Source organism: Culex quinquefasciatus, chromosome 2 (assembly GCF_015732765.1).
Source record: "Culex quinquefasciatus strain JHB chromosome 2, VPISU_Cqui_1.0_pri_paternal, whole genome shotgun sequence".
NCBI classification, from domain to species: domain Eukaryota; kingdom Metazoa; phylum Arthropoda; class Insecta; order Diptera; family Culicidae; genus Culex; species Culex quinquefasciatus.
Window position 1 is genome coordinate 220,574,630 of NC_051862.1, and position 27,037 is coordinate 220,601,666.

The 27,037-nt window shown below is 37.6% G+C and overlaps 1 protein-coding gene across 3 annotated transcripts in view; it reads left to right on the top strand.

Annotated features, from left to right (window-relative positions):
* The first annotated feature begins 1,353 nt into the window (after window positions 1–1,353).
* Window positions 1,354–27,037, top strand: part of LOC6035780 (myosin-VIIa) — a 62,818-nt gene continuing 37,134 nt past the window's right edge. The window contains exons 1-2 of one of the 3 annotated variants that reach the window (XM_038252633.1): window positions 1,354–1,444; window positions 6,007–6,376. The gene's annotated coding sequence lies outside the window, so the exon portion shown is untranslated. Of the gene's footprint in view, window positions 1,445–5,428; window positions 6,377–27,037 lie in introns of those variants that run through there. The other 2 variants (XM_038252634.1, XM_038252632.1) reach the window with 2 other exon arrangements.

Sequence of the window (27,037 nt, forward strand, 5' to 3'; positions counted from 1 at the left end):
GAATTGGTTAGTGTGTGAGTGAACGCGGTCACTCTTGTTGTAGTGAGAGGAGGGAGATTTGTTTACTAACATTTACATTTGTTTACCAACATGTGAGAAGAATGCAAGAAGTTCAAATTCTTAACTCACGCAGACGGTCCACGTCCGCGTCCGATTGCGGCCATGCACTAGGTAAATCTTGCCGAGGAAACATTCGTGTAGGCTGCAGAGGTTGATGGAAAGATGCACCAGTTTGAGGGTGGTTTGGGTATTACTGCGCTGTTTGTGAACAATGCCCACAAATTGGCCATGAGTTTAAATTATAAATTTCTTGGCGTGAGGTTAAGCTACCATCTCGGCAAGCAATTTAGTCCACTTGCAAGCAACCAAATAATCCTATGAGACCAGGTTGACCTTGTTGTCGACGGTCTATACCTACATCTTCAACCTTACCAGTGGCCAGATTCTGCCATCCAGCTTTCCTGGAGACCAACATCGGCGATTCGGCGTTGAACGCGAAAAATCGGATGAAATAACAAAATCAGCTGAATGGGACGGCGTCTCGTTGTTGGAATTGCCTAAGAATCTTCCGATGTTCCACCGGAATCGTTACTCGTAGCTTCCGGCATTTCTTCGTCCAGTGGCTCGTGTCGGTCTAGCAGTAGACTTCCGCAGTTCGCATCCGGCATATCTTCATCCTGTAGCTCGTGTTTTGTGATAAAACTTTCAAACCAATCCGGCGTCTCTTCTTCTAACGGTTCGGCCGGGAAGGATTGAGGATTATCTAAATGCTCAACAGACCATTCAGCGGAATCCACACCCGGAGGCGGGTCCGGATCCAAAAATTCCACCGACCAATCTTCTCCAAACTGGTCCATCCTCACACTCAAGTAGCAGCAGAAAAAAAAACAAAACTTTTGGCGCGCTAGCTTAAACGTCATTTGAAAGTGTGCCTTGATTGCAGCGCCATCCTATTCTGGTGGATAATCCGAGAACTAAGTTTAAATTCAAATCAGCCGTTATATTCCTGATTGATGGAATTAAAAAGAGATTTACGTCTGTTTGTCTGTGCTGATAGCTAATAGCTAACTAGTTGATAGTAATCATTCGAACTGAGTTTGTTATTAACTATTCCAACAAGAACCTAAACACCTCCCAACTTCCAGTGCTCACCACCAGAGTTCACCCCAAGCCTCAGGTGCGCAACAGGTACGCTAAAGCATGAATCAGTGTTAGTTAAATGAACGAAAGCGAAGAAAAAAGCTCGTTCTCACCATTCTCACTGCAGACAGCCAAAGCGGCTTAACACAGACACCTGAGAGAGACACCTGAAGCAGCCACCATTCCAGCTCAATTCAGTTCAGCCAAAGCTGCCGTCGTGGAAAGTGGTGACTGTAAAGTGTGGGTGATCCGTACGGTGCAATCGGGTCTCTAATGGGCCTAACTTGGTTCGAGCATAATTAAGGTGAATTGTCACGCAACGCCCATAAAGTGCGTGGTCACACAATTGGAATAGATTCCCCTCCCGCCCTTCGGACATTGGAGAGCACATTTTTTACCTTACCCTCGTTGTTGTTGAACCTGGGCCAGTTCACGGCCGGAAATGCGAAGTGACAGCCATCGCTCAACCGTGAAGGAAAAAAAAATAGGGGAACCCTCCTCGCCGTATTAGCTGACGTTTTGCTGGTTCCCTCGCTGGTACAAAAGAGAGTGTATTTTATATGGGAGAGGAGCACAATATCTATCGAGAAATTAAAAAGAGAGATGTGAGCCGGTAACATGGAGTTAAACTTTCGCAACTATCATGGTAAACTTCACAGAAGCTTGACAGAAAGTTTAACTCCATGATGCACTTTTAATTGCTCGATAGGTTGATAAAAAGACCTGACAGTGGAGGACTGTGAGAGTGCGAGGAAAACACCTGTGAGGACGGTTTCTTTCGTTAGTTGGTTGGGCTATCTCTTTCAATGGTTTAGAGTGGTGTAACTTGTACCCGGCTTACGTTTATTACGCATAATGTGTGTGGTGGTGAGTGAGCGAGTGAAAGATGAGTTGGAAGATGTGCAACGGAATTACACTCTGAAAATTGAGCAGGTGAGAGGAAAGCTCGTTTTGGGCATTTTTGCTCTCAAATGAGCTAATCCGGTTTGGAAGTGTTGGTTGAATTTTAAGGTTTGTTTTCGAAAGAAATTTTACGTAATATTTTGAAAAAAGAAAACACTTTTTGATGTGTTATCAACAAAAAAAAAACATTAAAAATAAAAATTAATTATGTTTATGCTCATATTCACCGGCTTGTATTTCCATTGAGCACCTAATACCTACTCAACAGTTCAGTAGTTTTGATTACATATTGTCAAGAGCATTTTCATCTGAGGTAAATAAAATATTTTGCAAAGCTATTCACAGATTTTCATTCCCATTAACTTTTGTTATTGGCAAATTTGTGTTCCTTGACCTGCCAAAGATTCGAGAATTTCCTTTAATTATCAAACTGTAATTCTAGAGTTTTTTAAATATGTCCTATAAACATATAAAACACAATAGCTTATAGGACCTTTTCAAAAAAAAAAAAAAAACTCTGGAATTAATGATTTAATTGACTTTTTTCAGCACAGCCATACATTTATCCAAGAAGGCTTTATCTATACAACAAGCGTTAATTTTTTTTTCGTTTAACGTTTTTCCTGATTAAAGTTTGGTGCAGGAAAGCATAGATTTTCGAAACAAGTTCTGAAAAGAGGAATATTTCAGCATGGGAATTTTTCTCAAACCCTCGCTCCAAAAGCTGAATGTTGCTTCTTGAGCTATTTAAGGACTCTGGGCCAATTATGAGCAAAATCGGTCAACATTTACCTATTGATACTCGAAGGTGAAGTTTGCATGAGAAAAATCGAAAAAATGTATGTAAAACTCAATTTTCTTACGGTTTAGCCTGCACGGTGGGCTTCTTTCATCAAAATAATTCCAAAAGTGAGATTCTCATTGGAAATTTTACGCTCTACATTTCTGTAGAACATACCAAAGCTGTAAAATTCGGGCCTGAAAAGTTATGAGCGATTTAAAAAAGTAACTTTAGGCTCAGGTATCAATGGGTCAATCTCAACTCTTCGCTCAAAATTTGCACAAATGCTTAAAATAACCCAAAAAACCGTTTTTTGCTTGTGGAGCAGGGAGTCATTTTTTCTGGGCACCCTAGTGCTCAGCTGATAATTTCATGGCTGTTTTGCAAATTTTTGGAAGTAGCATTACTGAAATAATAATGTATAAAGTGTTTTGTCATATTTTTTCATTAAAACTTTGAATTTGCGATAGTTACAGAACACAGTAAAAAAATCATGGTAACATTACATCTGGGAAGGGGTACATCTTTTGTGTCAGAAAAGTTGTTTAATTTTATTATTTTTCTGGTGTAATGCCACTTTTTCAGTCTAAATTTAGGTAAAATTGCAGCTTTAAAAAGGCGATATTCAACTTTCCAAAATTACACCTTCCAAATTTACACTATTTTTTACTGTGGATTTGAAACACACGCCTGTATTCTTAACTCTGCTTAAAATTTTTATTAAAAAAAGTAAAAAAAGTTCAATAAATGAAATACGGTCCAGGCTCCGAAAAGCGACTTTACAAAAAAAATAAAAATAAAAAAAAATAACAAGCTATAGTCTCAACATTTGAATGAAAAAAAAAATGAATTTTACACTAGATCAGTTGTTTAGCAATCATTAGTTTTCAAAATGTAACATTTGACGAAAACAAAAAAAGAATGCAGTACTTAAATTTATCAAAAATACTTAAACAAAACATTTAATGAAATTTTTAAAAGTCTAAAATTAACTTTTTTTTCTTTCTCGTTGTTTTTGAAACCGCCATGAGTCAGGGGTATACAATCAAAAAATATATATACAGTCGACTCTCTGGCTGTCGATCTTCTTGATATCAATATTGCTCCATCTATCGATGAATTATTTTTCTGTCCCTTGTAACTGCATACTTCGATTGGCTTTATTCCTCGATATTTTCTCTTGCTTGAAGGATCTCTTCCTCGACGGTCCCTTGGATTCCATTTGCTTTAAAAATCTCTTCCGGTTGTCAATATTGTCACTATCTCATGGCTTGCATAGACATTTTTCTTTGCGAAACGAAGCTTTAAAGGGTATTTGACATTAGTTTGTTTTTGTTTGCTGGACGTTGCCATGATTCTCTCCCATAGCTGGGTACCAAGAAAAACATATTTTCAATCGAGTCTTCATTTTGCATCGTTCTGTAAACTGATGATTCTCTTCCTCGACGGTCCCTTGGATATTGACAACCAGATAGTCGACTGTATATATATTGGAACTTTACAAAAAATCTTCTGATATCTTCCTTACTGCAATATTTTATAAATTAATTTGCCCATATTTTATTTACAGAATATTTTTTCACTGTGATTTGCTCGTTGAATAGGCTAGTTTTATTAGTTTTGATTTGTTGACCATCTATAATCGATCAGACATGATCTAGATAAAAGAGCTTGCAGAAAAATTAAAACAAAGCAGTCTTATCTTTTTTTTATTTTTAATAAAATTAAACAAATTTGTGTCAAGCAATGGTTTGAAATTTGAGATGAAGAATTTCAAAACAAATGAAAAAAGCTCCCCATCATTACGAAAGCTCTACCCTTAACGTGTATTAGTAGCAACTTTAACTCTCTCCAACTCCAACTCTCTCATCTCTCGCCAACAATTTTCCAACTAGACTCATGCAAGTCGAGTTCAGTGCGCCGTCGCACCAATGCAACCAGGTTAGTTCGAGTTGAACCGTGCTGGGCTGCGTACGCACACGTAAGTTAAGCTGAGTCTAGAGTGGTTGTGTGGTGAAGAAGTAGAACACAACTCCAGGGAGCTTTTTGCTGTGCTCCACATAGAGCAGTGCTGCGAAAACTTTGCAACGGGGGGAAGCTTTATTGTTTGATTTTCATCCATTTTCTTTTTCTGGTTGAGTGAGGAAAAGTCACCGCACGTTGCCATGATTCTCTCCCATAGCTGGGTACCAAGAAAAACATATTTTCAATCGAGTCTTCATTTTGCATCGTTCTGTAAACTGATGATTCTCTTCCTCGACGGTCCCTTGGATATTGACAACCAGATAGTCGACTGTATATATATTGGAACTTTACAAAAAATCTTCTGATATCTTCCTTACTGCAATATTTTATAAATTAATTTGCCCATATTTTATTTACAGAATATTTTTCACTGTGATTTGCTCGTTGAATAGGCTAGTTTTATTAGTTTTGATTTGTTGACCATCTATAATCGATCAGACATGATCTAGATAAAAGAGCTTGCAGAAAAATTAAAACAAAGCAGTCTTATCTTTTTTTTATTTTTAATAAAATTAAACAAATTTGTGTCAAGCAATGGTTTGAAATTTGAGATGAAGAATTTCAAAACAAATGAAAAAAGCTCCCCATCATTACGAAAGCTCTACCCTTAACGTGTATTAGTAGCAACTTTAACTCTCTCCAACTCCAACTCTCTCATCTCTCGCCAACAATTTTCCAACTAGACTCATGCAAGTCGAGTTCAGTGCGCCGTCGCACCAATGCAACCAGGTTAGTTCGAGTTGAACCGTGCTGGGCTGCGTACGCACACGTAAGTTAAGCTGAGTCTAGAGTGGTTGTGTGGTGAAGAAGTAGAACACAACTCCAGGGAGCTTTTTGCTGTGCTCCACATAGAGCAGTGCTGCGAAAACTTTGCAACGGGGGGAAGCTTTATTGTTTGATTTTCATCCATTTTCTTTTTCTGGTTGAGTGAGGAAAAGTCACCGCACTTTGGGAGGGGTGTTTTTGGGGGAGACAAATGGGCAGGTTTTTGATTGTGTGATCGTCAAAGTTTGGAATGTCGTCTGCTGCTGCTTAGTGTGATATCGAAGATCGAGGAAAAAGGGTGAAAAAATATTCAAATTAGGAGAAAAAAAATATTTCTCCACCCATTTTCGGATCGGAGTGTGAGTGTAATTAACGGCATTTTATCTCTTCAGAAATAACAAAATAAGGAAGGAAGAAGAAGTGAAGTGAAAGAAGAATACACACACACACGGGGCTCATCTGGAGAAGAGGTGCGCCGCCGACGAGCAGTGGAGAAAGAAAAGTTAAGAAGAGTTTAAGTATAGAAAGTCAAAAGATACGCACATACATACTCACACATACACGCGCATGTGAGGTGAGCTGAAGTTGAGAGGAAAATAAGAAAAGTTTTTTGGAAGCTGCGCCGTGTTTCTGGAACGAGTTCAAGTGTGATCTGCGTGGATCGTGTGCAGTGACTTTGCTCTGGGAGTTAATTGGATTACGCGAGAGAGAGGCAGCAAAAAAAAAGCTCTCTTAAGGGCCACCGACTCATCATCCCAATTGGTAAGTTTTTAGCAAAAATGGTGGTGCAAAAATTTATGAATTCCGTCATATTTTTTCCCTTGCTTTGCTTGCTGTACACATATGTGGTGAGTCCACCCAACCGAACCGGAGTTCCGCGCGCTTCTTCCCCGGGAGTTCGGACCAGACTAGACCAGACACATACGTGGAACTTTTCTCTGTTTTTTTTTTTTGAATTAAATATACTTTATTGAATCTTTCTTATAATAATTACATTTGGTTTACATAATAAGTGGTCAGCTGTGGCTCTTCAGCTTTAGTTTGCTTTTCGTGATTTAAACACTGTTCATTTTCTTAACTTTAAAAGTATATGATTTATCATTTTTGTAACACTAGGTACAATGAGGAAAAAAAAAATGTTAAGAAAACATAACCTAACCTAAAACTAACTTAAACTTACAATAAACTAAACCAATCCTTGAATCAAGGGGTATTCAGATATAGCACATTTTTCCCTGAATTTCAAACATTTTTCTTGAATCTTCTGATCCAACATTTTTACTTCTGCTAATTCATGAACCTCACTTGATCTTGTCCAGCCAGGAACATTCAAAACCATTTTGAGTACCTTGTTTTGGACACGCTGGAGCTTCAATTTATGAGTTCTAGCGCAACACTCCCAAACAGGTACTGCATACTCAATAACGGGGTAAATTATTTGTTTGTAAACTGCTAACTTATTTTTCAAAGATAGCTTTGATTTTCTGTTAATCAAAGGATACAAACACCTGATGAGAATGCTGCACTTGTTCAATATTTTGTCAACATGCTGTCGAAACAAAAGTTTCGAGTCAAGTATGAGACCTAAATAGACAACTTCTTTTGACCAGGGTATCGAAACATCATTCATTTTAATCAAAACATCATCCTTTGGGACAAATCGGGCCGATTTGGAAAGTGGAAAAATGATGGTTTGAGTTTTGGCTGCATTTATGCGAATTTTCCAGTCGCCAAAGTATTCGGAAAGAACGTCAAGACCCTTCTGAAGACGACCAACTAAATATCTGGTTATTTTACCCTTATAAATAACGGCAGTGTCATCAGCAAAAAGTGACAACACACCATTACCAGGAAGAGTAGGCAAATCAGATGTAAAAATATTGTACAGAAGTGGGCCAAGAATACTTCCTTGGGGAACCCCAGCATCAATGTTGAATAATCCAGAAGCAATCCCATTCAGAAAAACCTTGAACGATCTCTCCGAAAGATAGTGCTGGATAATTTTGATAAGATACATTGGAAAACCGTATAAATACAGTTTATGTATCAAACCATCATGCCAAACATTGTCAAAAGCCTTCTCAACATCCAACAAAGCCATAGCAGTTGATTTAGACTCAAGCTTGTTCTGCTTGATGATTTTAGTAACTCTCGTAAGCTGATGAGCAGTATTATGACCTTTTCGGAAGCCAAACTGCTCGTTCAAAATTATATTATTATCGTTGGTAAAATCCAAAAGCCTTGAATAGATGACCTTCTCAAAGAGTTTGGACAGACTACTCAAAAGACTAATGGGACGATAACTTGTTGGCGATGTTGGATCTTTTTGAGGCTTCAAAATCGGTATGACTTTGCCCAGTTTCCAATTGGTAGGGAAGTAACCAAGTTGCAAACATTTATTGAAAATATTGGCTAGATGTTGAAAGAACTGATCACTCTGTTTTTTCAACACTAGATTAAAAATGTTATCAAAGCCTGGAGCTTTCATATTTTCATTTGTTTAACTGCAACTTTGACTTCCTCACCAGAAACATGGGAATCTGCAGGAAATTCAAAGGTAGAGTCATTGATTGTTGAAATACTATTGGCAACTGATGTTTCTTTACGGCTGGTCATGGAAGCGCCAAGATTATGTGAACTAACAAAATGAAGCCCAAGTGCATTTGCCTTTTCCTCGGATGTAATCAAAGGAGAATCCTCAACAATAAGAGGAGGAATAGGCTTTGGTTTGTTTTTAAGAACTTTTGAAAGTTTCCAAAATGGTTTTGAATAATTCCCAAGCTGGCTTACATGTTTTGAAAATTCTTGATTTCTGATATTGTCAAGTCGGTCTTGTATTATTTTGTTCAAATTGTTCACTGAAATCTTTTGTCATAGTCCCCAGTCCGTTGATATTGTCTCCTATAAACATTCCTAAGTCTAATCAAGTGTTTAGTATCTACGTCAATATCAGTTACCTTAAAATTAACAGGAACCTCCCGAACGTTGGCAGCCTCTGCTTGGTTGATAGCCTGCTGGATCACCTCCAGCGAACGATCAATATCAGCAGAAGTTTCCGGGTGTTGATCATAGTCGATGTTGCTGTCGACCACTTGCTGAAACTGCTGCCAGTCAACGTTGTGGTAATCTTTCCGGGTTGGTTGCCGCTGCGGAGTAACGGAAGCTCCAACCTCCACAACCACCGGATAGTGATCAGAACTCAACTCTTCAAACACCTCAGGATGAGCCACGTTCTCAGCCATATTGGTAATGAAGAAGTCGATGATTGAGTGATTCCCAGACCGGGCCACTCTCGTTGGACGATCTGGACTTACAACGTTGTAGTATCCGTTTTGCAGATCGTTGTGCAGAATCACTCCGTTTCGATTCCTCCTGCTGTTGCCCCAAACTTCATGCTTCGCGTTGAGGTCACCAGCGATGATGTACTTTGCGCTCCGCCGTGTCAGCTTCTGGATATCGCTCTTCAGTTTTGCTGCTGAACCATCTCTGGAATTCACCTGACGTGGGCAGTATGCAGCAATGAAGAGTACTGGGCCAACCGAAGTGGGAATTTCCACTCCAACGGCCTCGATGATGTCCAGCTTAAAGTGTGGCAGCCGGCGTGGCTTGAGATCACGATGAACAGCGACAAGCACACCTCCTCCTCCAGAGGTGGTCCTATCGAGCTGCGTCGCGATCTTGTAGTTTTGCAGATAAACTTTTTCACCGGGCTTCAGATGAGTTTCCGTGATGGCAGCTACGTCGATCTCCTTCTCGCGAAGAAAATCCACCAGCTCTAAATTCTTCCTCCTAATGGAGCAAGCGTTCCAATTCAGCAGCTTGAGGGACCTACGATCCATACTGGATGACGAACGAGGTCAGCACTTCAATCTGCTGGGTCTTGGTTTTGCATCCACGCAGTGCAGCGGACATCTGTTTGAAAATATTGAGGAGTTCGGTTGAGGTGTAAGGGTGGATTTTCATGGATTTTTCGATGACCGACATCGAAAGCGGCTTTCGATGCTCGTGGTCGAATTTTGTTGCAAACTTCATTTTTTCAAAAAGATAATGTACAAAGATATTTTATATTAATGTAAAATGACTGTACAAGTAATAAAACATACCACTCATTTCCGGAAAGTCGCGAAAATACGATTTTACGACTTTTTATTTTCGATGCACGAGCATTTTAAACCGACCGACATCGAAAGCATACTCACGACCATGCTTTGCTAAAATGTCAGTGCATCGAAACACGATGCTTGTCCGCGCCGCTTTGTTGCCATCGCTGCACCCCGGACACAAACCAGAATAACGCTTGGTAACTAGCGGGAACATGTTGGAAATGAAACTGAACGAAACGAAAAATCTGACTGATCTGTCAAAACAGCTGATTTTGTTGCCATCGCAATTTCAACCAAAAATCAAAACAATGTTGGAAAAATGTTTAAAGCTGGATGACGAGGAAGGAATTGGCCGGTATTGGCCAGATACAAGGTGGATCGAAGAAGGTTTCGATCTACAATTGGCCAGAAGAACGACTTCGAGAAGAAGCGGCGATCCGCTGACCGTGAAGGCCAGTTTCAGAGCGGGCAAGACAAGTGTACCGACACTTGTGTATCGTTGGAGTTGGAAACCCTCACTGCGGCGGCTTTGCGATGAGACCACGTCCGGCTGGACCCGTTTCTGGCGCACAACGTGCTGCAGGTGCTCAATGAAATGTCCACGAGTGGCAAGACGGGAGATCCAGTAGATGAGTTCCGGCACAACGCCTCACAAAAACAGGTTATTGGTGTTCCAAAGGAAAATGGCAGCGGCGACGGCCACGCCGAAGAAGTTGGTGGGTTCCTGGGAGTTAAAAGCGGAGTCCATCGGTTAAATGGCGCTGCAGAAGCGGAAGAGTCACGGTGGAAAGATTAAAAATTTATGAGAAAAACCAAAACGGTTAGCCTTTCGAAAATAAAAGTGTTGATCAGTTTTAAAATGTCTCGCCTCCACATAATGTAATAATTTTGATTTCAAATGTATTGGAAAGTTGCAAAGACGATTTGAATTTGCTAGACAAACTAAATTTTATGATTTTCAAGATATTATTTTGTTTAAATGGATCAAAACTATTGACATAACTTATTGCTAAAATCCCCTCTCTCCTCGTGGACAATTTCCACACAAAACGAATAATTTTAGTATGGAACGTGGATTATCGCTCAAAGGGAGTGGGGGAGAGGAGGGCCCCCCCTCAAGGTGTCGAAGTAGTTTATGAAGTGTCCCCTTGTATTTCGGAATTTCTAGATGTTTTTCAATTTTCTTATTTGAAATTATATAATTCCTTAAATTTCTTAAACCTAATTGATTTTTTTTTCTAAAAAATTCTTAAAATTTTTGAATTTTAATTTTTTTTGAGTTTCTTAAATTTCTTAATTTCATAAATTTCTTGAATTTCTCGAATTTCTTGAGTTTCTAGTTTTTCTAAAATTTCTTCAATTTCTTGAGTTTCTTAAACTTCTTGAACTTATTGAATTTCTTAAATTTCAAAAATTTCTTAAATTTCTCGAATTTCTTGAATTTCTTTAACTTCTAGAATTTCTTGAATTGTTTGGTGTTTTTGAATTTCTTGAATGTTATGAATTTTAGAGCTTCTTAAATTTCTAAAATGACTTGATTTTTTAGTTTCATTAATTTCCTGAATTTGAAAAATAAAATTCTCAGATTTCTTGAATTTCTTGAATTTTTAGAGCTTCCGAAATTTCTAGAATGACTTGATTTTTTTTATTTTCATGAATGTCCTAAATTTGAAAAATAAAATTTTTAAATTTCTTAAATTTCTTAAATTTCTTAAATTTCTTAAATTTCTTGAATTTCTTAAATTTCTTAAATTTCTTAAATTTCTTAAATTTCTTAAATTTCTTAAATTTCTTAAATTTCTTAAATTTTTTAAATTTCTTAAATTTCTTAAATTTCTTAAATTTCTTAAATTTCTTAAATTTCTTAATTTTCTTTAATTTTCTTAAATTTCTTAATTTTCTTAAATTTCTTAAATTTCTTGAATTTCTTGGATAAACTATATTTTACAAATCCCGTAACTTGTCATATTCCGGGTTTCATCGGAGTACTGGGAACTGGTCCCAAAGTGGCCAGATCGGCCCAAAAGTGGTTTTGGGGATTATGGATGAGCTTGATTTTGCAAATGATGAACTTTGACACCAATATTGCCATGATAGAAATAGTTTTATTTCTGACCGTCCCTTAACCTGTTCCCCCGGGGTAGGTAACCTGTCCACTAAATCCGGAACATCCCCGTTGGTTCAAAATCCATGGTCAGCACTGTCTGTGGGTAAAACAAAGATCGTAACATGAAAAATTGTGTTTTTTCCATGATTTCTGTTGACAAAATTGTGCGAGACCCAAAATGGCAATTTTGTCTCTGTTTGACCCAGTGACCCACCGGAATATCTCCGGCCACCGGAACATTTCCGGTTTTGTGGGTCATTTTTGGAAAATAGACATTCTAACGAGTCCAACTAACAAAGAAGTATGCAAATTTGTTTGAGTTTTCACTGAATTATTGTCATTTTGGTGATTCTAGTTTCACCCGTCGGACGCTAGTCTACTCATACGACCATTTGAAAAAGATTTATTGAGCAACATCAGCTTATTTCAAAAGTTGTGCTGGAATTCCGACCGCGGTCGCGCCATGCAAATGCTGCTTTGTTTACGTTTGAATATGTCATTTTCCATCCTTCGTTAACTTGCATGCAAGTGTTCCTTATTCCGGAAAGTCGATTTTGGGTTTGTGTCCAAGCTAAATGAAGTAACGCAAGCCATGAGCATCGAGTTGGTTCGATGCTCGTGCTCTCGATGTCGTTGCATAATCCATGAAAATCCAGCCTAAAGATCATTACCATTTTCCTCAACTGCTGGTTCTTGGGTTGGTCTTGGCTCCTGGCTGAAGCCCGGTGGTGGCGGTCTCGGCTCCTGGCTGGAACCCGGCCGTGGATGATTCATCTCAGCTCTCTTCCTGGGATCCAACGGTAACGGTGCCAAGTTCGGGACCTGGCGTCGCGGTTGAAGAGGTGGAAAATTTTGCTCCACCAGGGCTGGAGGAGTTCTACGACGCTGAGGCTGATTCTTCGTCGATGCTTGCTGCCGAATTTTCACGAACTCAGCTCTCTTGGGGCACTTTCGGTCGGTTGACGAATGCTCACCGTTGCAGTTGAGGCACTTCACCAGCGAATCTTGGATGCACTGGGACGTGATGTGCGCATCAGTACCACATTTGGCGCAACGACGCTTCAGGTGGCAGTTCTTACCTCCGTGCCCGAAGCCCAGGCAGTTGAAGCATTGTGTGACGTCACGATGCACTGGTCGGTATCGCTCCCACGACACGATAATGTTGAAAACCGCTCGAATTGCCTTCAGCTCAGGAAGCGTCGTCGATCCCTTAGCCAAATGCAGCAGGTAGAGCTGGTCACGGTACTTGATGTCTTTGTTGCGTCGGCTCATTTTGTGCACGGCCAACACATCCAGTTTCAAAACTTTTAGCTCGGCAGCTAATTCCTCCACTGGCATGTCGTACAGACCTCTGACGACGATTTTGTACGGCTTATCCATGACGACATCATGGGTAAAATACTCCGCCTCGTTTTCGGTCAAGTAATCCTTGACCAGTTGATAGTGCTGCCTGGATTGCACCAGCACCTTAAATCCGTCCTGACACAAACGAATGTTGCCTAGGACTTTCCCAGACTTGATGAGTTCAACCAGCCCCGCTCGAAAGTCGATCGTTGCTGCTGATTGCCGCACATAAAAAGGAGGCAGTTTCTCCTTTCGCTGTTTCACTTCATTCTCCTTTGCTTCCGCTACCTGGTCCTCGTCAGGCAGTCCAGCAAACTTGTTGTTCTTCAATAGCTGCTCCTCGTGCGACGAAGAGTTCTCCTCCTCCTCATCCATCGGTACAGTACCGTCGCTCTTTTTCGTCTTTTTGCTGTTCGATGTCACTTCCAAAAGCACCTTCCTCTTGGGAAATCCCCGGTTTTTGGCCATCAGTCGAGGCCTCAACCTTCCTTTTGGAAATTCCCACTTTTTTGCCTGCTTGAGCCGCAGGTAGGGCAATATTGCCGGCGTTTTGCGCCGGGACGCGACGAGTCATGTTGATTCAGACAACCTTCACCAACGAATGCTCGGATAACAATGACTTTTCTCTGTTATATTTTCGCTCTTGGAGCAGTTCTCTGGGGGTTTCGCAATGCGAATTTCTTGAAATTTTTATCATTAAATATAGATAACAAACAAAAAAAAAGAACAGTTCGAGATTTGTTAGAAAATTAAACCTAATGGCACAGTCACTTGAAAAAATAATGTTAAATTATTGATTATATATTATTACATAGCATCACACTTCACACACCCTACAAAACACCAATGCAATCAAAAATCGGAGCGTTTGGTACGGTATGTCCACGCGTCCTTCCTCTCCTGTAGATTATGTGAAATGTGATCCGTTCTCAGAATCCTCTCTGCTGTAAACACAACGCAGTAGGGCTGGCCGATTTAATTTTTGCATTACATTTTCGGGTGTTCTCGGATGTACTGCAATTATTAATATTGACAAGAAAAGTGCTTGGGCGTAATCTAATCACAAGACTTTCCAGCATGCTTTCATCGGACTGGCTGCATTTATGTTAGATTGGATTAGATTAGATAAGTCACTTGAAAAAAATAATGTTACATCTACTAACACAGGAAAAAATATATTCAATTTGACTAAGTTTGACTCCAAGTAAAGATACCAGTAAATTAACTATATTTTACTTAAACAACTGGCCTTGCTGGATACTTTTATCTGCTGTATTATATTTATTTCAAACAGCAGAACGAAAAAACTTTCACAAGTTTTCAAATCAAAAAGATGAAATAGCAATTTTGGTATAATTTTGTTAGTTCAAGTTAAGTCTAGTTTAGAATTCATCACAGTTCATAACTATTCATTTACTTGTGTAAATTATTCTTCAATATTTTTTTCAAACAAAGATTAAATTTAACGTTTTAAAACTATTTTCAAGTATCTTTTTTGTGCTTTTTTCTGGCTATTAATTGGTAAAAGTTGATCTTTTATAACATAACACTGCATTGCAAGACTATTTTATTAAGCAGCCAAACACTACCTCTAAATTTCCTTTTTCAAAACTGTGGTCTTGTACGGCCCACAATTGAGGAACACCTGAATTTAAATTCAATTTAATTTATTGAATTGAAATTTAAGTGATTATTTCACAAACAAAGTTATCACACAATTCATTGAAGTTATTGTTTTGCCATAAATATGCAATCCTAGAGGTTATTTTCATGAGTTTATTGTTAAAAAAGCATTTTGTAAATTCCGAGAAAATTGTAAGGCCCTGTTTGTAAATGTATTTAATTTTATTGCACAAGGTTGTTCAATCATTTTTTTTTTAAATTAAAAAACAAACAATTATACTGAGTTTTGTGAATTGTGAACTATTTTGACCGTATTAAAAGTAAATTTTATAGGTCTGAGAATTTGATACAAGAAAATATTCAAAAATTTATTACACTCATTGAAGCGATCAGGCCTACTGCGTTGCATTAGCGGCAGAGAGGATTCGGATTTTTATTTATTAGAATCATACGTAATATAAAAATGTAAAGATCATTTCAAACAGCTTTTCTATTACTTTTACAATAATAAAGATTGATTGGATGTAATACAAATATCATTATGTATGGGAATGATTTTGTGCGAAATTCCATATCTCATCTGAAATTATTTTAAAAGTATGTTTTTGAAATTTACTTTTTTGCCAGAGACTTCCTCTCTTTTGCGTTAAATCCAAAGCTCTTTTGTGCAAAGTGTTACTCTTCTAGCTCAGCCCGGTTGGAAGTGGCTGCAGACGAAAGCAAGAAGGGGTAGGAAACGGGCTCATTATTGGCATTTTCCTTCTCTTTTCGGGATCGTCGTTTGCTAGACACACCGGACTTATATGTGTGTGCTACTGCTGCTACTGCTAGTGGAATAGATCACACCTTGGGAATGTCGATTTCGAAGGGGGAATAAAACTGTTTTTTTCGTCATTTTGGGGCTTCCTTTCCGATGTTAAGGGGAGGACCATGTTTGGGATATTTCCATTTTTGGGTTTCGATTTTGCTTAGATTTGGCTATAAATTAATTTAACTTTGTGTATATTTTATCATAAAACGAAGGAATGTTCGTAACCGGAACAAAACCTGCAGACCAAGCAAAACAGAACTGAGTGAGTGAGTGAGTTCGTATGGATGTATGCCGACGCAATTATCACATTAAATTTTCCATTGGAATTGGAAGTTTGCAGTGGTGCAGCAGAAGCAGTCAGTGGTTCATATCGTGTCGGTGAGCAACCTTTGAGTGATCCCTCTCTATTGATTTGTGTAATGATTCGTGAAGAAGTTATTAGCAGAAGCTGCTAACGCAAAGGAATGTTTAATTTATTTCAATATTGTTGAGAGCTCGGAGAAGCTGAAAATATTGTATCTGACTTTATCGTTGATGAGTCCCTTCTGTTGTATAATTTCTCACTAGACAACTGGCATGACATCAGGCTGACATGATTGATGCACACCTTTCATAGCTACTAGTTAATCTGCTACAATATGATCAATCTTTAATTTGCAAGATAAAATTTTCTGTGAATATCTACTGACCAATCAAAGATGACTGCTCAGCAAAATTACGTAGGTCCATATCCATATCAGAATATTAAAATTTGCTTATAACAAACAATGTGCAAAGGAATGGCAAAAAAGCAGTCTCAATACACCCCATACGTCTCGATTCACCCAGATGACGAAAATGTTTATACTAATCAATACTTAACTTTTTGATCAAAGTCAATTGCACATTAGGATCAGAGTCATTAAAATAGTTAAAATAGTTAAAATAGTTTATGCAACAAGTTGCAAAAAGAGGATTTTTTCAGCACGAGTCGTACATTTATCCAACGAGGTTCACCGAGTTGGATAAATACGACGAGTGAGGTAAAAATCAAGTTTTGCAACGAGTTCCATACAACATTTTTTGCAATTCAGAAAAACACCCTTTGAACACAATTATGGGACATTTAATGTCCATGCATTGAGTCAATGAATCGCTAAAATAAAAAAAATAAAAAATGTTGAAAAGTGTAATTTTTTCAAAAAAGTGCTGAAAAGTTCAACTTTTCAGCATCCATTTCATTGCTGAAAAGTAGAACTTTTGGTACAGAAAAGTAGGCTGTTTCGTCGTTCAATAATGACAGGAAAAGTAAGTAGTTTCATGACGGAATTGCAAAAATATACTTTTCCTTTACATTATAGGGCTTAATTGGGTCTCCTAAGTGTTAAGGTATGGTACGGAGAGAGGACACCAAACACTTATATTTATACTTAGAATTTATTGTGTCCGCCTCGGGATTCGAACCGGTGACCTCTGAATTATGAGTCCAGTGCGCGGTCTAATTGATCCACAAAGGCAGACAAAACAAAACAAATTGATCAAATCAGTTTATATGTATGTATGTATTTGAACCCCCGCCTTGGCAGGACTTGGCCACGACCACAGTATATTTCAACTGAGACGGTTCGGTTAGTAACCACCATATATCTCAAGAACCTTTGAAGCGTATACCTCTCTCTGACTAACGATTCTTCTGAAATTGTACGGACAAAGATCGGTAATGCAGATGACTCGGGCCAGGCAATCCACGACTCCCTCGTCCAGTTCATGGGTATATGAGATGGCCCTGGGCTGTTTTGAGACGGTGTTAGTAGTTATATAATGGATTGATATGTTATACCTTGTGACATTATTTCGCCACTACGGATCAATTCAGTTCTAGAGCATTAACTCCATGATGGCCGACTGGTTAGCGTCCCAGACCATCAATTCAAAGGGTGTGAGTTCGAATCCCACTCACCTAAAGGTTTTTTGTTCATATTTAAAGTTCAATTCCTGATTCCAAATTTCAAGGGAACCGACCGGGATTTGATCCCTGAACCTTCTGCATTCGAGGCAGAAGCTGCAACCATTAAGCCACGGAGCCGGTATAAATTGATCAAATCAGTTTGGCACACAAATTCGATCAAGTTGAAGTTTTGAGTAAAATAAAATGTATTTTGAGATGCCCTGATCATAATGATAATTGTATGTGTGTTCACAACAACTATTTTTGTTTAACCAGGCCGTACTTTAACACGATATTGATACTACCTAGTAATAGTTGCCAAATTAAAAACATGCCCAGCCCATGAGCGACGAGGTTTGCACGGTCCCAAAGGGCTATCACTTCACCTGTCGCTTCAAAAAATATTAAAATTGGAAATCCTTATTGAATTTTCATATTTCCAGAAATTTCTAGTCTCTACGACTCACCACACACAACTAAAATATTTCCCTGTTGGTCGTCACCGCCCGTCCCCACGTCCAATGGCTCTAGAGCTAGAGCCTCATTAGGTGCCCATAAAGCACAAAAATTGACGTGGCTGCGGTATTTGGTATTTTTTTTGGGACTGTGTGTGGTGCAAACTAGCCAGCGTGGAGAAAGCCAAAACGCTTCAAGTGGCGTCTGCTGTTGTAGGCCGCTAAGCCGGTTGTTGGGGTTGGCATTCTGGCCCATATGTTGTAACGGTGACATGGTCAGGTGACCATGGGAGAGGTTAGCCCGGGTAGGCCACAAGCGAATAGGTTAGAGGCTAATCCGAGGGGTTGATTCCGGGGTTATTTGAGGGACTGTGGGAAAATAAGGGATTTTTAAATTGGGTGATTTCAGATAGTTTCCAAAACACAAATTTGTAGCTATTGTAGCAGACAGACGTGCAAATTGCTGTGCTGTACAGCAAAATAAACTGAATAACAAAAATGAATCAGATGAAACGTGGGTTCGCCGTCTCTGCTGAAAACGGCACAAGAGTTGAAATCGTCCACACAGGGCTTTTCATTCTCTTTTTTTACTTGTTCTGCATTTTCCAGCTCTGTATTTTTGTGTCTGTTCTGATGTGATGCTTGATGTGTATATATTCATGAAAATTTCTCTACCGTGACGAGTCAAAGAGCAACAGCGAAAAAACGTACGTGAACGTTCGGAGCAATATGGGGTAAAAGTGCCAGTGGTGAGCACTCGTTTCGAACACCATGCTGATCGACCTTCAGCTACGTTACTTATGACGGCTGAATTATTCAAATTTCCCCCTCATGCTCAACATGTAATTTGAGCAACTGTCTATTAAAAACAGAACCTGCCGAGAGCGATCGATCGCGCCCTGCCCGCGAAACGAGGTCAGTCCAGAGGAGAAAATCGTGTCATACGTGAGGAGCGAGGCTGAATAGTTTCAAGGTTTTATAGCAGTACTTCGGGAACTAGTTTGGAGTGCCCAGCTCATCGGTGGACGAAACCGGTCTTCCCTCTTGCTTCCCTAAGGACAGAATAAAAACACGACCAAACATAAGCATTCGGTCCAATTCCGAGCGGCCAGCAAAAAAAAAGGGGGGAAGTTGTCACCCTCGCGAAACCTGAATATTGAGACTTTGCTTCGAGAAATCTGATCATTCTGAGAGTTGTGCTCTCTGTGTGAAACGAAAGCCGAGTGTCGTTTGCTGGCACTTTGGTGTATGATAACGGTTTTCCGGATTCCGACGTGGTGGTGCTCAAACTGGAATCAAAATAAAAACAGCAAGAGCTCACAGCCGCGCAGCAGTAAGACCACATACCGTGGGGTTCGTGAGCTCTGGAGTGGCCTCAAAGTTGGGCCAGGGAGTGATGAGTTGGAAGAAGATGTTACTTTTTGCTGACGTAGATTGCCGCCGCTACTCTGCAAGTCACTTGATGCTGTGCGAGGTGTGATTTGGAGTTGCACAACCGAGCCACGTATTCTCGGTGACATCAGCAGGAAATTTATAGAAGGTGATGATGATGAGGTGGTCATGCTGAGGAAAATTAGCAAAGAAGCTCAAGGTTGATTTGGATTCTTCAGCCAAATTTTAGTCGGTATCGAGATCTTCAATTTTCTTTAATAATTTCTCAAATCTACACGCACAGGAAAAATATACCGTAAAACGGGATGACTTTGATAGCCGGGGTGACTTTGATAGGTTTTCGATTTTTCCGCAAAATGAAGAGTACAATTAAAATACGTAAGGAATGGTTCAGAAACATATTGACCGTGGTAGAGAAGTGTTCAAAGTACCTCATGAAGAACTTTTCATAAATTTTTGAAAAGTTTATAAAGTTAGTTAACTATAGTTGAGAAAATGTGGATGAAAGTCATTATTTTAAACTTCTCAAAGTGTCATGATTTTCTCAATGAACATGATTTTTAATCGGAAAACGGAATGCATTTTCGGATTCTTGGGACAATTTTCCACTAGGACAAGGTTAAATAAGTTTGTAAATAATAAATAATATGTGTTTTGAAACACAATTAAAAAAAAACTCCAAATTTATAGGCAAATTCAGTTGAACAAATTTCATGTAAAATGTGAAAACTTGTGATTCGTGCTTCAAATTCAGTTAAAAATGCAATATAAATCGATAATTTTATAAACAAAACTATTTTTAACAAATTTCAGGCAAAATTCCGACTTTTTAACAATTTTACCTAAAATTTTTATGTATTTTGCTAAAAAGCTTATACACTTAGTTAGCTAAATATAAACATTGATTTTTTTCTTAAAACCATATCAGCTACTTTAGTGATGGTACATTTATCGTACAAATAAAGTTTGAACATCTTAAATATGATTTTAACAAGAAAAACTATGACTATCAAAGTCACCCCGGAATTAAAACTAAATTTTTTTAACGTAACTATTTTTCTAAACATTATTGAAAAAACTTTTTTTCCGAAATAGTGCATGGACTTTGTGTGGCCTACCCCAGTACATGTTTTAAAAATAGTAATCTTGAGAAAAACCTTACCTGTTCGAAAATATTCCAAAAACAATTTGAAATCCTATCAAAGTCACCTCGGTTTACGGTATATCAAAATCTGTCATACCTTTTATAACATGTTTTGCAGCAAGCCCGTAGATCATTTTTGCCCGTGTGTAAAGTTCTCACCAACACATATAATGCTGGCGCATCCCGAGCAATACTTCAGAGAGAAGAATCTGTTGGTGCTCTGTTCCTATCAATTCAAGCATTTTTAAATGCGTCCTAAAATGAAACTTCAATTTTCGATATTCTTGTTCACAACGATAAAATTTATTTTTCTGAGTACTATGACACTTTGTTTTGAAAAATTTTTTTTATCAAGACTAACATTTTAAAAGGGCCAAACATTGAATATTACGCCCATTTAAAATGCTAGTCTTGATTTAAAAAATTTCAAAATATTTTTTTCGAAAAGATCGGAAAATTTCACGAATTTTTCATGTATTAAAATTGAAAATCGGACCATTATTTGCTGAGATATGCTCATTAGAATATGGTGGGTTGTTTTGGTGAGATTAAGAAAACTTCAATTTTCGTGTTTCTTTTTCTTAAAGCGGCTTCAATGTCTTTTAGACAATTTTATAGCAAATTTTCTAAACTTTTCAAAAAAAATATTTTTAGAGACGGTCACTCAGGGTCACTATTTTTAAAATTGAAAAACTGCAAATATTTCGCTAAAATCAAACTTTCGGTGGCTATATCTTGAAAAAGGAGCCCTTTATCAAAAAATCTTTACAGTACTTTTCGATTGGAAATTCAATTTTGCATTAAAAAATAATGTCAAACTTGTTTTTTCATGAAACTTCGATTTTTTCCAAAAATCACTATTTTTTCAAAAATTTATAACTCGGCGGCAGATTTTTTGACCATGTTTCTCTATGGCTCAAAAGTTGCGGATTTTTGTCTTCTAAAACATATCAAAAAATCTCGAAAATCAAAAAAATACGTATTTTGGGAATTTGAGTTTTAGTATTTCTAGCATTTTTTTCCTATTTTTTTCTCAAAAGTCCTCAACAATACCTACAACTTTGCCGAAGACACCAAATTGATCCGAAAATTCACTCAAAAGTTACAGTTGTTTGAATATTTACATACCATTTTTGTATGGACAGCAGCCAAAATTGTATGGAGACTTGTATGGGTGAACCAATGACGCAAAATAGCTTATTTGGTCATAGGGAAGGCCCCCACAAAGTTTGAGCCAAATCAAAAAATACAAATAAAATCCATTTCCGGTTTTGGTAGAGAATTGCTCCCGTATTTTTTTGTTTGACCATTAGGGTGACCTACATCGTGCTAGGGTGGTTAAAAAAATGGCAATTTTCGTCATTTTTCGCAGAAACCTCTTTTTTTCAAAAAATCATATCTCCGCGCCATTTCATCCGATTTTAGCTGTTTGAGACCCAAAAGAAAGTTGATGAATTTGGCTATTTAGGAAAAATAGTGAGAAGTTTCAAAAATCTAGCTTAACATTTGAAAAAGTCGCATGAAAACTAAAAATGGCGTTATGACCGTGTCTCGACCAAAGAGCCTATGTCTGAAAATATTGTTATCGGATTCCACGGAAAATTTCACATAACATATCAAAAATTGGCGATGTCGAACCATACGTTTTGGAGATATGATTTTTTGAAAATAAAAACTGAGTTTTTAGACGCGCCACGCGCAAAAACGGGATAATGACGAAATCGGCAAAAAATCAACTTTTTTTACTAAAACTGCGATAATTTTAAAATTTCAGCGATGACCTATAGATGTTTGGTTATCAAAATTTTCATTGAATTGAAAGACGCAACTTTTGGTACCATAATATATATAGGTCATCGATGATTTTTTTTAAATAAAAACTCAATTTAAAGACTATCAAACCTTTAATTTTAACTAAAATAGGGTCACAGAACTCTACATCAACATAACATCAAAAGTAAGAAAATAAAAAAAAATACAGAAAAATATTGATGGTCATGATTCGATTATTCGAAGTCACATACAAACTTTCGGATAATCGAACATCGAATAATCGAAATTTCGGATAATCAAAATAAAATTTAAAATGTCAATTGTCAATTGTGGGATTATTCATACTAAGAGTTAACAGAAAAAGGAAACAAGTCACCAACTTCTTTAAATAAGCTGTGACCGAATTTGAATTTCAATCAGAACTCCTTAAAAACCTAATTCCAAATGTCAATACTGATTTTTAGAATTTCGAAACAAAAAGTATCACACAATGCTTTAAACATCATTACAGTTCTGCTCAGAAATTTTCAAATTATGAAAATATTTAATTTCCTAAACTTTTACGTTTTGTACCGATTTGTTGTCCAAAAATTTGTTTGAGCTATAATTATACAATTTGCAGTGCCCCTACATGTAAGCAACAAAGATGGGAAGTTCATTTTGTTGAATTTTCATCTATCTCTGTTGACAAATAACAAAACCAGATAATCAACCCTCACAATCGACAGCAGCTCATCCCCTAATCAAACGCCATAGATTAGTGTCAATGATGAAAGGGCGGGTGTGCTGATCGCCCTTAATGATGATGAAGCACCGCCGAGGGTTCAATAACAATGCCCAGTTGCGTATATTTCTGCTAGCAGCAGCTTATTACGTAAATTTATGTTCATTGTTTCACGTGACAACTCATCACATCATATGGAGCCATATTCCGCCGGTTTGACAGCCACATGTGTTGCTGAACGTCTGTTACGAGATAAAACAGCGAGATAAGACGACCGTTGATGAGGAGTTGCAGATTGCCGCCGTCACGAGATCAGTGAGTCTGTTTGAGGGAAGTTCTTCAAAATGTTCTTCATAACCAAAAAATGCCAGTTGAGTTTTTTTTTTTTTAATTTATATTTATTCAAATTTCTTTTCCATGTACATTCATTCAGTTAAAATATTATTGAGTGTCCAATCACAAACGATGACTTTTCACCTCAATTTTAAATTCTAGCAACTTTCATTTATTCATGAAATATTGTAGCTTTCGCTATTCAGTGATTTCAAATGTAGGAGGTCCTACATGTACAAAAGGGAAAAGGGATACCTTAAAACTAACTTATAAACTATATAAAGAGCGGATCAATGCAGCTGAAGACTGCAATGATTTTTGTCGAAATGCATCAATTATCTTATTGGACATAACATCCAAAGTGTCAACTTCGGCTAATTGATGAAGTTCACTGGTGCTGAACCAGGGAGGAAGTTTCAGAATCATTTTCAGAATTTTGTTCTGAATCCTCTGAAGTTTTTTCTTCCTGGTTAAGCAACAGCTTGTCCAGATCGGCACAGCATAAAGTATGGCAGGTCTGAAAATTTGTTTATAAATTAACAGTTTATTCTTGAGACAAAGTCTAGAATTCCTGTTTATAAGTGGATACAAACATTTAATATATTTGTTACATTTAACCTGGATACTTTCAATGTGATCCTTGTAAGTAAGGTTTTTGTCAAAACCAAGTCCAAGATATTTCACTTGATCCTCCCACTTTAAATTTACCTCATTCATCTTTATAATGTGATGACTTTTGGTTTAAGAAAATCAGCCCTTGGTTTGTGAGGGAAAATAATAAGTTGAGTTTTGCAGCATTTGGAGTAATTTTCCATTCTTTCAAATAAGAATTGAAAATATCCAAGCTTTTGTAATCTTCTTGTGATGACACGAAGGCTTCTGCCTTTGGCGGAGATGCTTGTGTCATCAGCAAAAAGTGATTTCTGACATCCTGGGGGCAAATCAGGCAAGTCAGAAGTAAAAATATTGTATAAAATTGGACCCAAAATGCTTCCTTGAGGGACGCCAGCACGTACAGGTAGTTGATCAGATTTGCTATTCTGATAACATACCTGCAGAGTACGATCCGTCAAATAATTTTGAATAATTTTCACGATATAAATCGGAAAATTAAACCTTTTCAATTTCGCAATCAAACCTTTATGCCAAACACTGTCAAATGCTTTTTCTATGTCTAGAAGAGCAGCGCCAGTAGAATAGCCCTCAGATTTGTTGCTTCGAATTAAATTTGAAACTCTCAACAACTGATGAGTAGTTGAATGCCCAAGGCGAAATCCAAACTGCTCATCAGCGAAAATTGAATTTTCATTAATGTGCGTCATCATTCTATTAAGAATTATTCTTTCGAATAATTTATTAATAGATGAAAGCAAACTAATGGGCCGATAGCTTGAGGCTTCAGCAGGATTTTTATCCGGTTTCAAAATCGGAATTACTTTGGCATTTTTCCAACTACTGGGAAAATATGCCAAATCAAAACATTTGTTGAAAATTTTGACCAAGCAACTTAAAGTTACTTCTGGTAATTTTTTTAATTAAAATGTAAAAAAATGCCATCCTCACCAGGGGCTTTCATATTTTTAAATTTTTTGATAATAGATTTTATTTCATTCAGATCCGTATTAAAAACTTCATCTGATGAAAATTCTTGTTCAACAATATTCTGAAATTCTATTGAAATTTGATTTTCAATAGGACTCAAAACATTCAAGTTGAAATTATGAGCACTCTCAAACTGCTGAGCAAGTTTTTGAGCTTTTTCCCCATTAGTTAATAGAATATTATCACCATCTTTTAAAGAAGGGATGGGTTTTGAGGTTTCTTAAGAACCTTTGAAAGTTTCCAAAAGGTTTGGAATAAGGTTTAATTTGTTCGACATCTCTTGCGAACTTTTCATTTCGCAGGAGAGTGAATCTGTGGTCAATAACCTTTTGCAAATCTTTTTGAATTCGCTTCAGTGCAGGATCACGAGAACGTTGATACTGTCTTCGGCGAACATTTTTCAGACGAATCAGAAGCTGAAGATCGTCATCAATAATGGGAGAATCAAATTTGACTTGGACATTAGGAATAGCAATATTAATAGCATCCAAAATTGCATTAGTTAAAGATTCCAAGGCTGAATCAATATCAGCTTTGGTTTCTAAAACAAAATCATGATTTAAATTATTCTCAATATGATGCTGATACCTGTCCCAATTAGCTTTGTGGTAATTAAACACAGAACTATTGGGTCTGGTAACTGCTTCATGAGAAAGTGAAAAGTTACTGGAGGTGATCAGAATCAAAATCAGCATGAGTCACTAAAGGACCACAATACTGACTTTGATTTGTCAAAACCAAATCAATTGTTGATGGATTTCTAACAGAAGAAAAGCAAGTTGGCTCATTCGGGTATAAAACCGAATAAAGACCAGAAGTGCAATCTCTGAATAGAATTTTACCATTGGAATTTACTTTAGAATTATTCCAAGATTGGTGTTTGGCATTAAAATCACCGATAACCAAAAATCGAGATCTATGCCGAGTAAGTTTATTCAAATCCCCTTTGAAATAATTTTTATTTTCCCCAGTGCATTGGAATGGCAAATATGCAGCTGCAATCATAATTTTCCCAAAAGAAGTTTCAAGTTCAATGCCCAAACTTTCAATAACTTTTAACTTAAAGTCACGTAACGTGCTATAAGTCATACTACGGTGGATAACTATTGCAACTCCACCGCCATTTCGATTCATTCGGTTATTAGTTATAACTTTATAATCTGGATCACTTTTCAAATAAGTGCCAGTTTTTAAAAATGTTTCGGTTATAACAGCAACATGCACGTTATGAACTCTTAAAAAGTTGAAAAATTCATTTTCTTTCGCTTTTAAAGAGCGAGCATTAAAATTCATAATATTGATGGAATTACTTAGATCCATGATTAAACTTCAGGGTAAGTACAACATCATTCGCAAATTTTAATCCAATCTGGATAGCTTCCATCATGGATGTAGCATTACTCATTGTTTGAATCAAACCAAATAGTGAGTTTTGCAAAAAAGTCATTTTTTCAAACGTAACATCGCCGAGATCAGAAGATCCCAAAGCGTTGCCAGCAGAAAAATTTTCAAATGAGATTTGAGGTACCTGCCCAATTTCAGAAAGATTGGTAGAGGATTTAAAATTCGTGGATGAACCCGAAACGACGTTAGCATAAGAAATGCCATTGTTGTTACCTAACTTTTCCACGGTAGGGGTATTTCTAGAATTGTTCGAGTGAGACAGCACGAACGTTTGATTTAAAGATGCAGGTACAACCTGACTTTGAGAAAATTTCGGTTTGGATTTCGGCTGATGCTTAGCACGAGAATCCAAAACCTTTTTCTGATGGGGCAATCCCAAAATTTGATTTGTGATTTCCACCACAATTTGCACATTTAAATTGGGTGACTTCTTTCACGGGACAATTGTCCTTGTCGTGAGAAGAATCCCCGCAAACCATGCATTTTGGAACCATGGCGCAATGATCAGTACCGTGACCGAATGCCTGGCAACGCCGGCACTGGGTCAGATTCTGGCCATTACCGCCATGTTTCTTAAAATGCTCCCACTTTACCCGTACATGGAACAAAAACTGAACTTTGTCCAAAAGTTTCAAATTGTTGATTTCATTTCTGTTGAAATGAATCAGATAAAATTGTGAA